This window comes from Mizuhopecten yessoensis, unplaced genomic scaffold (genome assembly GCF_002113885.1).
Source record: "Mizuhopecten yessoensis strain PY_sf001 unplaced genomic scaffold, ASM211388v2 scaffold1723, whole genome shotgun sequence".
Taxonomy (NCBI): Eukaryota; Metazoa; Mollusca; class Bivalvia; order Pectinida; family Pectinidae; genus Mizuhopecten; species Mizuhopecten yessoensis.
Genome location: NW_018404189.1, coordinates 206239 through 222466, shown reverse-complemented (window position 1 = coordinate 222466; position 16228 = coordinate 206239).

The window sequence follows — 16228 nt, the reverse complement described above, 5'->3', positions numbered from 1 at the left end:
TTGATACACTCAAACACATATATCACACAAGGATATATTGATACAATCACAAATATCACAAAAGGATATATTGATACACTCAAACACAAATATCACACGAGGATAAATTGATACACTCATACACAAATATCACACAAGGATATATTGATACACTCAAACACATATATCACACAAGGATATATAGATAAAATCAATCACAAATATCACACAAGGATATATTGATACATTCAAAGACAAATATCACACAAGGATATATTTATAGATACACTCAAACACAAATATCACACGAGGATTTATACATACAATCAAACACAAATACCACACAAGGATATATTCATGCAATCAATCAAAAATATCACACAAGGATATATTGATACACTCAAACACATATATCACACAGGGATATATAGATACACTCAAACAAATACATCACACAAGGAAATATAGATACACTCATCACAAATATCACACAAGGATATATTGATACACTCAAAGACATATATCACACAAGGATATATATATACACTCAAACACAAATATCACACAAGGATATATAGATACACTCAAACACAAATATCACACAAGGATATATAGATAAAATCAATCACAAATATCACACAAGGATATATTGATACATTCAAAGACAAATATCACACAAGGATAAATTGATACAATCAAACACACAAATCACACAAGGATATATAGATACAATCAAACAAAAAATCACACAAGGATATATTGATACAACCAAACAAAAATATCACACAAGGATATATCGATACAATCAAACAGAAATATCACACAAGGATATATAGATACAATCGAACACAAACATCACACAATGATATATTGATACACCCAAACACAAATATCACACAAGGATATATGGATACAATCGAACACAAACATCACACAATGATATATTGATACAATCAAACAGAAATATCACACAAGGATATATTGAAACACTCAAACACAAATATCACACAATGATATATTGATACACTCAAACACAAATATCACACAAGGATATATTGATACAATCAAACACATATATCAAACAAGGATATATTGATACAATAAAACACATATATCACACAAGGATATATAGATACAATCAAACACAAACATCACACAAGGATATATAGATACACTCAAACACAAATATCACACGTTGATTTATTATTATACTCAAACACAAATATCACACAAGGATATATTCATACACTCCAACACAAATATCACACGTTGATTTATTATTTTACTCAAACACAGTATTACACTAGACTGTATCGACACACTTTTTTCAGAAGCATTTGAAAAGAGATTTTTATTGTTTTAAAAATAATTTTCCTGTCAAAATGTGTCATAATCCTTCCCGCGTAATACCGTATTGTTTTTCGAAAAGTGACCTCGAATAACCAATCCGTTAATTAGTATGTGTTGGGTGTAGTGATGGTAATCTACTTACAAGTCTCATCGCTAAGCTTAACAAATGTCAGCTACGTTACATCTAAACAAATTTATCGATAAATTATAAAATTTGTTTTTCAAAAGACATTTTTGTTTATTTCAGTGGATTTTTCATGGCTTTATTTTTATTTGTCAAGTTTGACAGTGAACTGCAGAGCTATATGATACACTGTTACGAAACGTTGACGATTTGTTAACTTTACAAGGTATTATTCACGGTTCCACACTTACGATAAGAACATGTAGCATATGATTCGGTATTCAAGAACTCGCTTTGAATATTGCGATTCCCGTGTTATCTGACGCTGGCTGACAAACATACATCACATGGTTTAGAGGGAGGCTGGTTAAATAAAACCACGGACGAGTTATATGTAGGTCGTGCGATTTGACTGGTTCTACTTTTGAGAAAGTGACATTACTGCGATTTGACTTCATTTGCCTCATCTGAATTTTTTTCAATTTTTCATTATGGTATTCTCTTTTATTATTAACTCACCGTCGTTGTTTATGTTCATATTTTCAGTTAAGTAGATCCCTTAATATCGACAATAAGTTGTTTGCTGCCTCTGTGACACAGCGTGTTTTTACTGGTGAATGGTAATGTAAATGTCTGATAAATAAAAGTATGAGGTAGAGCGTCTAACAAAACTTATTGTTTGATACAATCAAACACAAATATCACACAAGGATATATAGATACACTCAAACACAAATATCACACAAGGATATAGTGATACCCCCAACACAAATATCACACAAGGATATAGTGATACACTCAAACACAAATATCACACATGGATATATTGTTACACACAAACACAAATATCACACAAGGATATATTGATACACTCAAACATAAATATCACACAAGGATATATTGTTAGCCTCAAACACAAATATCACACAAGAATATATTGTTAGCCTCAAACACAAATATCACACAAGGATATATTGATACACTCAAACACAAATATCACACAAGGATATATTGATACAAACAAACAAAAATATCACACAAGGATATATTGATACACTCCAACACAAATATCAAATGAGGATATTTGGATACATTCAAAAACAAATATCACATGTTGATTTATTATTATACTCAAACACAGTATTTTACTAGACTGATTTGAAAAGAATTTTTTGTAATGCTTTTGCTATTATTTTAAAAATGGTTTTACTATCCAAATATATTATAATCCTTCCCGAGTAATACCATATTGTGTTTCGAAAAGTGACCTCGAATCACAAATCCGTGAATTAGTATTTGTTGGGTGAGGTGATGGTAATCTACTTACAAGTCTCATCGCTAAGCTTAACAAATGTCAGCTACGTTACATCTAAACAAATTGATCGATAAATTATAAAATTTGTTTTTCAAAAGACATTTTTTTTATTTCAGTGGATTTTTCGTGGCTTCGTTCTTATTTGTCAAATTTGACAGTTTACTGCAGAGCTATATGATACACTGTTACGAAACGTTGACGATTTGTTAACTTTACAAGGTATTATTCACGGTTCCACACTAACGATAAGACCATGTAGCATATGATTCGGTATTCAAGAACTCGCTTTGAATATTGCGATTCCCGTGTTATCTGACGCTGGCTGACAAACATGCATCACATGGTTTAGAGGGAGGCTGGTTATTTAAAACTACGGACGAGTTATATGTAGGTCGTGCAATTAGACTGGTTCTACTTTTGAGAAAGTGACATTACTGTGATTTGACTTCATTTGCATATTGTGCGTCATCGTTGAAGCAATAGACGCTTATGCTTCCGGAACACCTGGTCTGATTATTCTTTTCCGCTTTCAATGGTCTTCATATAAAGATCTCATCTGAATTTTTTTCAATATGGTATTCTCTTTTATCATTAACTCACCGTCGATCTCTTAATATCGACTATAAGTTGCCGTTGTTTACTGCCTCTATGACACAGCGTGTTTTAACTGGTGAATGGTAATGTAATTGTTTGATAAATAAAAGTATGAGGTAGAGCGTTATACAAAACCTGTTTATACGCGGATGACAGCTGACATCCTCTATATAAGATTTCCAAAATAGTTACACTCTTTTTTCTTTTCTTTTTTAATTTGATAGAGTTCATGATATTTTACTAACTCTCTTTTCTTAATTTGAATGCATTACTTCAAATCTTACAGTTTAGTTTTATTTCATTCGTTGATCGGTTAAGAAATGAAATTTTACTGGAATGTTCTGTCAGGTAAATAAGTCAGTATGAATAATGTATTATACTAAACTAAGGTTAGTAGGCAATTGATAAGAGATGAGAGTTAAATCCAAATGAAACAGCGATTGGCTGAGTCTTACTGTCGTCATTTACACGACGAGGAATCACATCATTGAACGCTGTTACACGCACCTATCCTCACAGAACACATAAACCTTTTGTCGAGTAGCTTGATTATATTATACAAACTTAACACTCTCCATACAGCAATGGTCCAACTAGACACTCTCCATACAGCAATGGACCAACTACGCACTCTCCATACAATAATAGTCCAACTACGCACTCTCCATATCACTATGGACCAACTACGCACTATCCATACAACAATGGACCAACTACACACTCTCCATACAACAATGGTCCAACTACGCACTCTCCATACATCAATGGTCCAACTAGACACTCTCAATACAACAATGGTCCAACTACGCACTCTCCATACAGCAATGGTCCAAAAACGCACTCTCCATACAACAATGGTCCAACTACGCACTATCCATACATCAATGGTCCAACTAAGCACTCTCCATACAACAATGTTCCAACTACAAACCCTCCATACAACAATGGTCCAACTACGCACTCTCCATACAAAAATGGACCAGCTACGCACTCTCCATACAGCAATGGTCCAACTAGACACTCTCCATACAGCAATGGACCAACGACGCACTCCCCATACAACAATGGTCCAACAAGACACTCTCAATACAACAATGGACCAACTACGCACTCTCCATACAACAATGGTCCAACTAGACACTCTCCATACCGCAATGGTCCAACTACGCACTCTCCATACAACAATGGTCCAACTATAAACTCTCCATACATCAATGGTCCAACTACGCACTCTCCATACAGCAATGGTCCAACAAGACACTCTCAATACAACAATGGTCCAACTACACACTCTCCATACAGCAATGGTCAAACTAGACACTCTCCATACAACAATGGACCAACAACGCACTCTCCATACAACAATGGTCCATTTACACACTCTCCACGCAACAATGTTCCAACTACAAACTCTCCATACAACAATGGTCCAACTACGCACTCTCCATACATCAATGGTCCAACTACGCACTCTCCATACAACAATGTTCCAACTACAAACTCTCCATAAAACAATGGACCAACTACGCACTCCCCATACAACAATGGTCCAACTACGCACTCTCCATACATCAATGGTCCAACTAGACACTCTCCATACAACAATGGACCAACTACGCACTCCCCATACAACAATGGTCCAACTACGCACTCTCCATACAACAATGGTCCAACTACACACTCTCCATACATCAATGGTTCCATAAAACAATGGACCAACTACGCAGGTCCAACTACAAACTCTCCATACAACAATGATCCAACTACGCTCTCTCCATAAAACAATGGTCCAACTACAAACTCTCCATAAAACAATGGACCAACTACGCACTCTCCATACAACAATGGTCTAACTACAAACTCTCCATACAACAATGATCCAACTACGCTCTCTCCATACAACAATGGTCCCTCCATACATCAATGGTCCTTCTACACACTCTCCATACAACAATGGTCCAACTACGCACTCTCCATACATCAATGGTCCTTCTACACACTCTCCATACAACAATGGTCCAACTAGACACTCTCCATACAACAATGGACCAACTACACACTCTCCATACAACAATGGTCCAAATACGCTCTCTCCATACAACAATGGTCCATCTACGCACTCTCCATACAAAAATGGTCCAACTACAAACTCGCCATACAACAATGGTCCAACCAGACACTCTCCATACAACAATGGTCCTTCTACACACTCTCCATACAACAATGGTCCAACCAGACACTCTCCGTACAGCAATGGTCCAACTAGACAATCTCCATACAACAATGGTCCAACTAGACATTCCCTATACAACAATGGACCAACTACGCACTCTCCATACAACAATGGTCCAACTACAAACTCGCCATACAACAATGGTCCAACAAGACACTCTCCATACAACAATGGTCCAACCAGACCCTCTCCGTACAGCAATGGACCAACTACGCACTCCCCATACAACAATGCCCCAACTAAACACTCTTAATACAACAATGGTCCAACTACGCACTCTCCATACAACAATGGTCCAACTACAAACTCTCCATACAACAATGGTCCAACCAGACACTCTCCGTACAGCAATGGACCAACTACGCACTCCCCATACAACAATGGTCCAACTAAACACTCTTAATACAACAATGGTCCAACTACGCACTCTCCATACAAAAATGGACCAACTACGCACTCTCCATACAGCAATGGTACAACTAGATACTCTCCATATAACAATGGACCAACTATGCACTCTCCATATAACAATGGACCAACTACGCACTCTCCATACAGCAATGGTCCAACTAGACACTCTCCATACAGCAATGAACCAACTACGCACTCTCCATACAACAATGGTCCAACTAGACACTCTCCATACAGCAATGGTCCAACTACGCACTCTCCATACAGCAATAGTCCAACTACAAACTCTCCATACAACAATGGTCCTTCTACACACTCTCCATACAACAATGGTCCAACCAGACACTCTCCATACAACAATGGTCCACCCAGACACTCTCCGTACAACAATGGTCCAACTAGACACTCCCCATACAACAATGGTCCAACTAGACACTCTCCATACTATGGACCAACTACGCAGTATCCATACAACAATGGACCAACTACACACTCTCCATACAACAATGGTCCAACTACACACTCTCCATCCAACAATGGTCCAACTAGACACTCTCCATACCGCAATGGTCCAACTACGCACTCTCCATACAACAATGGACCAACTACACACTCTCCATACAACAATGGACCAACTACGCACTCTCACACACTCTCCATACAACAATGGTCCAAATACGCTCTCTCCATACAACAATGGTCCATCTACGCACTCTCCATACAAAAATGGTCCAACTACAAACTCGCCATACAACAATGGTCCAACCAGACACTCTCCATACAACAATGGTCCAAACAGACACTCTCCGTACAGCAATGGTCCAACTAGGCACTCTCCATACAACAATGGTCCAACTAGACACTATCCATACAACAATGGACCAACTACACACTCTCCATACAACAATGGTCCAACCAGACTCTCTCCATACATCAATGGTCCAAACAGACACTCTCCGTACAGCAATGGTCCCTATAAACTCTCCATACATCAATGGTCCAACTACGCACTCTCCACGCAACAATGTTCCAACTACAAACTCTCCATACAACAATGGTCCAACTACGCACTCTCCATACAACAATAGTCCAACCAGACACTCTCCGGACAGCAATGGTCCAACTAGACACTCTCCATACAGCAATGGACCAACTACGCGCTCTCAATACAACAATGGTCCAACTACACACTCTCCATACAACAATGGTCCAACTAGACACTCTCCATACAACAATGTTCCAACTACGCACTCTCCATACAACAATGGACCAACTACGCACTCTCCATACAACAATGGTCCAACTAGACATTCCCCATACAACAATGGACCAACTACGCACTCTCCATACAACAATGGTCCAACTACACACTCTCCATACAACAATGGTCCAACTAGACACTCTCCATACAACAATGGTCCAACTACGCACTCTCCATACAACAATGGTCCAACTAGACACTCTACATACAACAATGGACCAACTAGACACTCTCCATACAGCAATGGACCAACTACGCACTCTCCATACAGCAATGGACCAACTAGACACGTACTAACTGGCCATCTTATCATTATCTATAAAGCAAAGCTTAAAGATGTTTTTTTCTGGAATGGTCAAAATAGATTTTTTATGAAAGGCTTCCCCTGCAAGTGGGCAATACGAGAGAACGCTGACTTGGCCTCACTTCCAGATTAGGAGTTAGGGTTAGGGTTACCAGAGTAGGGGTTAGGGTTAGGGTTACCAGAGTTAGGGTTAGGGTTAGAGTTACCAGAGTTTGGGTTAGGGTTAGGGTTACCAGATTAGGGGTTAGGGTTAGGGTTACCAGATTAGGGGTTACGGTTAGGGTTATCAGAGTAGGGGTTAGGGTTAGGGTTACCAGAGTAGGCTAAATCTATCAGGCCCGTCGTTCTAAAAACGTTTTGAAACTTAGGGTTTCGATACTAAATACTCAAGTAGTTGAGTTTTGTGTGAAATGACGATTTCGAAATACTCGAAGATCAAAATTGAGCCTTCCCTTTTCACCAATGTCTTATATCAGAGTTGTAACTTTTTGAATCTGTACAATACCATATTGCATATGAAACTAAAGGGACGCCTTTACTCTCTTATTATAAGGGCTTTATTTTCCAAGAAGTGAGAACGGAGATATTTGTATTTTGGAAACATTTTGTAAGATATGTAAAAAGAGCCAGATGAAAAGTACAGAGGATGAAATCGTCAGATGCTTGAGTCTCGTGTTTATGATGTCTTTGTTTGGTTTGGTAGCACAATTTTCGGAAGATCGTTGCCAATCCTATGGGAGCAAATGTTCCCCCTCTCCCGCCTGTCGTAATAATCCTTTTTTTATACGAGACAAAAAGATTGCGAAGTCGTTAATATCCTACCTTCACAAATATCGACGACGTGCTATTAAAGGAAACTTGTCTTGTGGAAATCCACCAAAACTGGAAATCAAGAACACACTGACTTTTCTACTTTATCTTCCTTCGTTTATCTTCACTTACAAAATGGCAATTATAGACGGTTTACTACTACGCTTTGCGATAAGCGTGATGATTACGATTTTATGATCGTGATCTTTCTCTTTCTTGATAGTAACATCCCCGCACCTTACCTACGGTGTTCATATGCCACAGTTTTTTCGGTTGATTCGCTATTCAAGGGTTTCTTCCGAACATCATGACTTCTGTGATAGATCGACTGGTGACAAACAAACTTACAAAAAGTGTAATACTATTAACTTCATTTCTTCATATTTCCAGTGATTTTATTACCATTCAAGGTTTCGAGAGACGCAAATTGATGTAGACTATGGGTTAGTTCTATGGCCATTTTCATAATCTCATTGTTAACCATTCTATTTCCTTGTGTGGTGTATTGGTCAATATGTTTTATTGTCATTAGTGTCCATTGTTTCATCATCACTATCCCGATTCTCCCTTTGAGGTTATTATATCACTTGGCACGAAGAGCCATGGCGGGTTGCTATGCCTATTTCCCCAAAGGTGAAACCGCTAGTGCGTACGTGCCACCGTGTACTGTTGTGACGCGTCCTCAGGTATTTTTATACAGGTAGCTATATCGGAATCATGTGTCAAATACTAAATTAATGTAAACAGCCGAATTCAAGGCCATGGCTATTATATTTATGCATACGTTTCAAGAAAAAGATTCAACAAAATGCTTATTTCGCGTTATTTCTATGAAACCCTTTGGATCCGCCATGTATGTCACAATCGTACAATCATTACCAACAAGTTTTGAAGGGATTTAATTATCACAACTACTACCGACGTCATGCCGTTACCTGTTTTCTTACAAAACGCACATCTTGATTTTGTTTTTCCTACACATATGAATGGCAAAATTATATAATTTTCCAATAGCATGTCATACACGTGTATTGTGATCCTTACTTTGTGCTGCAGTCTTCCTGCATTTCAATCAGATGAAACTATCCTCAACGATGACTTTTCCCGTATTTTTGGTAATATATTTGTGATAATAACACTCCTATTGTTTGTTTGGCCTTCTTTTATTTTGACGCAACAATCCCAGCATCATTTGTTTGTGTTTAAATAATAGATAAAATTGCCAGTGCCGATTCGAGGGTAAAACAATTCATAAATATCTGTTAATGTGAAGTCTACAAAGCGTAGCTGTACTGTGCACGTGTATAGTGATATGTTGACATGATTCCATAGAAGATAAATCAATAGGTATGTAATTAAAATATAAATTAAATGTACTGTTGATTTGAAAAATATTTTATTAATTAGTTTAGGAAAAAGATCACATGCCTAAATATTTAAACAAAACAAAACAAAAACAAAACCTGAACGTGGATTCGAATGTGCACGTTCATTTCGTCTGGTCACAAGTTAACTGCGTCACACATTCGGCTACATCGGACATAGACATAGATTGGAATACAAACTGTTTTTACCAAAGAAACACCTGTCGCAGTTTAAGAAACTTGCTCATCCCTGTTTTTCATTATTTTGAGCACTTTCCCAAAGGAGGACCACTTTTCCGGAATACGATTTGTTTTTGCATATTGCATCACGGAATAAAAAAGCTTATTCAAAAGTTGGTCCTCGGATGGGAAAGTGTTGAAAGTATTTTTTTTAAGTCTGGGAAACCCCATCATTTTCATAGATATAGTGGATATGGCTATATTTGCAGTATCATATTAACAATTCCTAATATCTCAGCAGTTCAAAAAATCATATGCAAATGGTTTTATATCTATTCTATGCATTCTCGCTGCTAGAAATTATTTACTGATTAATATTGTTTTCCGTTTTCATAAATGCCGACTTTGGGAAATATGGGCAGTTGTCCACAATAACTCAAATTTGACATTACTTTTCTTACACGGGTCTCGTCGATGAAGAAGAAGACACTTTATCTTCAAAAATACACAATCTCATTTTTCTTATACTTTTTAAGTTGTCTCAAATCAATGTAAGTCTTTTTTGTCATGATTTTATGAATTTTAAGTTCGAATCACGATGTTGCCTACACTTATGTCATGATAAGCATGAGGCCTAAAGCAATGTATTGGTACGACTATCAGCCTTCCGCCAAGCATCACTTTATAACACGTATGAACTTATGACGTACACAAAAACAACCCTCTGTTGATGACATTGTTAGCGTTCATTAATAGATATATCGGTCAGAGGTCCCTAAAGGTAAAAAGCCGGTTTAATCCTACACATAATTTGATCGTCGGACTAAGGTATGATCCACTATACACAGGACAAAGGCTTAACAAATGGACAACGTGTTAAAGTGAGAATCGTCATAAATTTGTCAAACACCAAGTTCACACTAAGTTAACACCAAGTTGATACTAAATTTATACCAAATAAACAATAAGTAAACACCAAAATAACACCCAGTTAACACTAAGTTAACACATAGTTAACACAAAGTTAGCACTAATTTAACATAAAGCCAACACCAGGTAAACATGAAGTTAATACCAATTGGTGGTGTTATTTGTGTCAACACCAACTTAACACCAACTTAACAACCAGTAAGCACCAAGTTAACACCCAGTAAACACCAAGTTGACGCCGATTGGTGTTAACACTAAGTTAGTAAACTTAGTGTTAATACCAATTGGTGTCAACTTGGTGTTTACTTGGTGTTAAGTAAGAGTTAACTTAGTGTTAAATTGATGTTAACTTAATGTTAATTTAGTGTAAACTTGGTATTAACTTAATGTTAATTTAGTGTAAACTTGGTATTAACTTAGTGTTTACTTGGTGTTACCTTAGTGTTACCTTAGTGTTAACTTGGTGTTAACTTGGTGTTAACTAAGTGTAAACTTAGTGTCAAGTTGACACCAATTGGTGTTAACACCAAGTTACCACTAAGTTAGAACGTTATACGCGGGCCTAACCTAAACTCTGCCTCAAAGTAAATCAAATGGGTTGAAGAAAATTCGTATGGAAAAAGACACAAAACACATGGATGCACTGATATGGTAAAATACAAGTTTTTGACAAGGTTAGGGTTAAAAATCTTCGTTCGCATACAGCATCAAACGAGGGTAACAGTAAGTGTACAAAGGTCGAATGTCGGCCTTCTATAGATATACTGTTTCCTTCCTAGGCTGATAAAATGTTACATGTATATGGTTTGGGGTGACAGTTTATAGATATTTTTAAGTCCTCGCGGTTATTTAGCGTAGGATTAGTTTCACATCTAGATTCTTAATGTTTTATTGTGACATTTAAATCAAATTTATAAAAAGAGGAAAAGTGAAAACAATTAATCAAGATTTTGAGCTTCCTTTTTACTGTGCCAATTGTCGCCAATCAGGTTTGTTTCTTTCTTCCGGGTTGGTCATATCGAGGAAATGAGCTTGAATATATTGTTAAATATTATGGTGGCATGGATCTGCCATCAAATACCGAGATATTTTAGTCGACAAAGCGGGGTAATTAAACGACATATGTTCATGTAGTGAGATAACCAGTTCGACATAGCGAGGTCAGTTGATACATAATACGTGGGTATCTCGACATCCTGCCGTATGATGCGACTACTGACCTTTACATTTACCCTTAACTTGTTGCACGGAACCTCCATTCGGAAGTCGGTAACTATGTCAGTTTTATTGTCTCTTTATATAGTAAAATTAATACGCTATGTCACCTTAAATATCCCGTTTGGTGATGACAGATCTATTAGTTTAAACATATTTATTGCCAGGCCTAGACAAGGAATCAGGTGAAAGTTATATTAACTTATCAACGACTTCTCTATACATTTACAACATATTTTGGTGGATCAAGTGGATTTTCGCACACATCTTTACATGTTTGTATTAATCCATTTCACCATTCTTATTGCGATAGGATACTTGTTCTTTATATATTCAGACAGAATGCAATTGGATTATGCAAGTTCCGTCCGGTTTCAATAAAAGGTTATATACAAAGAAATGTTGGAAGTACAGATGGGAGCCATAACGGTTTCTCCAGGATAAAATCTAGAGATATGTGACATTTCTAATAGGCAACATGTCATGACCGAAGATGGTGAAAACAAGATCACTGATAAAAATATTGAAAACCATTGCTGATTTCGTCAAATCTTTTATAGTCTGAAATCAGATGTTTTAAAAGGAAAATTTGAAAAATAAATTCCACATTAAATGATGAACTGCTCTCCTAACAACTGCTGTCGTTTTTGACCTTTAACCTATATTTTTCATACCCTTTATTTCCTCAATCACCTTTATAACTCTCTCTTTCTATCATCTGCTTTAGGGGGTTACTAAAGCTCAGCCGAGATGATACCAGACAATCTTCTGTCGAGTTTCTTTTACAGAGCTTTATTCTGGGCAGGTACAAGAAAATATTCTACCGAGTTTGGAAATGAAAATGAAACCCTGGTCAATACGAACGAAGTCAGTTTTGTCAAAAAAGCAGGTACATAACTGGAAAGGTCACCCGTAACAATATACTTATTCATTCGTTCGTGCGACTTTTATCTCGTTCGTATGCCTTAATTTTTGTTCATTTTCATTTCGTACTAAAGCTCCCTCGAGATGATACGAGAAACTATTTTGACGAGTTTCTTGTCACAAGTCTGGACAACAATGTGTCGCCTAAATGTTCCGGTTTTTTCTGAATGTACTTCATTGAAATCTTAGCAATGGTTCACTCACATATTCATCATCACAAGAATCCATCCTTTTCCAGAGATCTGGTAACGTCATTAACATAAAGAACAAAACGTGCAGGCCGGTTACTTATCCCTGCGAACGCCATAAGGTGGATCTGCTTTCTGTAGCCCACAAATATATTCGTCTAAACAAATGAATTGCCGAACGTAGGGCAAGAGTCAAAGCTCAAATTGTTTTCTACTTAACAATGCTTTCTCCCTCCTTACATTTATAATTACATAATGAAAATGACAACAGGCATTTTATTAAAATTAAATACAAATCGAATTCTACAATATATTGCCGGATTGGATGATCTCTTGCAGTTTATGGTAAGTTGTGAACTTCCAACAATATAACTTTAAACTATTGTACTCGGCACTCAACGTTTGGACTTCCTTATGTGAGGGGTGACCCTTACATCATCGATGAGTGGTAGGACGAAACAGCTGTATGATTTATGTTTGACATACTGCATATATTACTAAATGTGATATGGACACTCCCACGTGTGGCTATTTATCATGCATTTAAAGCCTGCCTGTCGGTACGCTTTTCATGTGTAAAAAGTTGACATCCCTTTAAAATGTTGGCATTTAAAATAACTGTTGTAAGAAATTCTCAGAGGAATGTCATTCTTATAATCTGGACTATTGATAAGGTTTGCTGCAAAACTATCATCTCGAAGGCAGCTCCGCCAGTGTCCGAGTTTTGTTTGCAAATGTTCAAGTATGAAGTAGATACGCGGAGTGGCTGTTTAATTTATGTTAATGCGGTTTTAATAGAAATATACTGAAGTGGTCTATTGACTAAGTTATCTATAACTCTTTACCTTAACGATCAGGTCTATCGTAATAAGTTATCTTTAACTCTTTACCTTAACGATCAGGGCTATCGTACTAAGTTATCTATAACTCTTTACCTTAACGATCAGGTCTATCGTACTAAGTTATCTTTAACTCTTTACCTTAACGATCAGGCATATCGTACTATGTTATCTATAACTCTTCACCTTAACGATCAGGTCTATCGTACTACGTTATCTATAACTTTTTACCTTAACAATCAGGTCTATCGTACTAAGTTTTCTATAACTCTTTACCTTAACGATCAGGTCTATCGTACTAAGTTATCTATAACTCTTTACCTTAACGATCAGGTCTATCGTACTAAGTTATCTATGCCTCTTTACCTTAACGATCAGGTCTAGCGTACTAAGTTATCTATAACTCTTCACCTTAACGATCAGGTATATTGTACAAAGTTATCTATAACTTTTTACCTTAACGATCAGGTCTATCGTGCTAAGTTATCTATAACTCTTGACCTTGACAATCAGGTCTATCGTATTAAGTTATCTATAACTCTTTACCTTAACGATCAGGTATATCGTACTAAGTTATCTATAACTCTTTACCTTCACGATCAGGTATAGCGTACTATGTAATCTATAACTCTTTACCTTAACGATCAGGTCTGTCGTACTAAGTTATCTATAACTCTTTACCTTAACGATCAGGTCTTGTGTAATAAGTTATCTATAACTCTTTACCTTAACGATAAGGTCTAGCGTACTATGTTATCTATAACTTTTTACCTTAACGATCAGGTGTATCGTACTATGTTATCTATAACTCTTCACCTTAACGATCAGGTCTATCGTTCTAAGTTATCTATAACTCTTTACCTTAACGATCAGGTATATCGTACGATGTTATTTATAACTCTTTACCTTAACAATCAGGTCTATCGTACTAAGTTATCTATAACTCTTTACCTTAGCGATCAGGTCTATCGTATTAAGTTATCTATAACTCTTTATCTTAACGATCAGGTCTATCGTACTATGTTATCTATAACTCTTTACCTGAACGATCAGGTATATCGTACTATGTTATCTATAACTCTTTACCTTAACAATCAGGTCTATGGTACTAAGTTATCTATAACTCTTTACCTTAACGATCAGGTATAGCGTACTATGTTATCTATACCTCTTTACCTTAACGATCAGGTCTAGCGTAATAAGTTATCTATAACTCTTTAACTTAACGATCAGTTTTTTATGTGGATCAGTATCGAAATCCACACAAATACAATAGATTGGATAACATTTGTCCATCGCCGAGATCCACACAAATACAATAGCTTGGATAAGATTTGTCCATCGCCGAGATCCACACAAATACAATAGATTGGATAACATTTGTCCATTGCCGAGATCCACATTCCGACTAGTACATCTGCTCAGTATAAACCTTATTTTTTCCTACTTAAATGTACGTTTGATTTCATGTGTGCTTATATACTGTAAACCAAGAAACGTTCTCCCAGTCAAACTTCGGCTCCTCAATGGCAAAATACATATTCGTCCATTGGTCAATTCGTCCCTCACATGTTATTGATACAATATATATTACCTGTAACTGTGCCGGATCGAGTTATATCAGACGAGGGCTAAGATTCGGTAGCATAATCCCACCCGAGGAGTAAGCCGGGGTTGGGATGTTACAGAAACTTAGCCCGAGACTGAGATAATCCGATCTGGCTTAGTTACAGGTAATTTATTAATAATATAGCCCGTCCTTTCAAAGAAGACAATGTATTTACTAGTGTAGATTACTTTTATCTTCAACATCAGATATCCAACAACATCAAAACAATACATATAAAGACAAAACGGAATGTTTATAATGCACATTGTTAATTTCAAGCCGTTCACGCGCGGTTGAATACACTACAGTGTAAAAGTCCGCGAAATGTCACGTAAAGGTTCCAAACAGATGGGACGAGATAGAAAAATCAAGCATGTGTATGACATGAGATATCTCTGTCTGAGGTGCAACAATAATGTGTATATGGTATGCTGTTTAGTAATATTCGCTTCATGATAGATTTACTCACAGCGCTAAAAAAGAAAAAGGCGAAATTTGCATTGCGGTGAAGATTTCCAGGCATACAGTACTTCCTTACTCTAGTTCCCATGATTTTACATTAAACCGATGTTAGGCTGACTAGTCTGTAGTTTCCGGC